The sequence below is a fragment of the Sinocyclocheilus anshuiensis genome, unplaced genomic scaffold (assembly GCF_001515605.1).
Source record: "Sinocyclocheilus anshuiensis isolate Anshui unplaced genomic scaffold, SAMN03320099.WGS_v1.1 C31958791, whole genome shotgun sequence".
Taxonomy (NCBI): domain Eukaryota; kingdom Metazoa; phylum Chordata; class Actinopteri; order Cypriniformes; family Cyprinidae; genus Sinocyclocheilus; species Sinocyclocheilus anshuiensis.
In genome coordinates, this window is record NW_015608009.1 from 1 (window position 1) to 601 (window position 601).

Consider the following 601-nt stretch of genomic DNA (forward strand, 5'->3'; position numbering starts at 1 on the left):
CATCCCTAAAAGAAATCCATGAAAAATCCATCAAATCCATTAGGCACTCAACTCACCCATCTACTGCTCCTGAGGAGATGAGTTTGTTCTCATCGCAGAACAAAACCACTGTCACACCCTGCTGAGAGTCCTAAAAAGGCAAAATCTCTGAATTTGTAAAATAGAACTTCTGTTGTTTATATAATGTTTAATAATAATAAAAAACACTCAAGGAGCATCCCTATGATATATCAAGGCTGTATTACACTGCAATATATTTCCAACATACGGCTGGCAAATGAATGTCTCCTCACTGAGGATTGATCGACTCACCACAGGGGGCGCCATCCCACGCCTTTTCTTTGTTTGAGGTGTGCATTTTTCAGGTTTCATATGGGCACCACTGATCTGTTTTACCTGCCTGTAGAAACCATCTGTGATGGATTGAAACAGTTTTGTGAGCTTTAGAAATCATTTTGATGGCCATAAGATTAAGATTTGGTGGTCAGAATAATGAAGTACCTTTTTTACTGCATCTTGTGTCCCAAATCATTATGTTCCCATCTCTGCCTCCAGTGCTAAAAACAGCTGTTTTGAGAGAACAAGCAGTTTAAAAAAAAAA

General features: G+C 38.8%; 1 long non-coding RNA gene across 1 annotated transcript; it reads right to left on the reverse strand.

Moving 5' to 3' along the window:
* Positions 1–55: 55 nt before the first annotated feature.
* Positions 56–569, reverse strand: LOC107682258 (uncharacterized). The gene is made up of 3 exons (XR_001633431.1): positions 502–569; positions 313–413; positions 56–130 (listed from the first exon to the last, which is right to left on the reverse strand). It is a non-coding gene; the product is annotated as an uncharacterized LOC107682258 (long non-coding RNA).
* Positions 570–601: the final 32 nt, after the last annotated feature.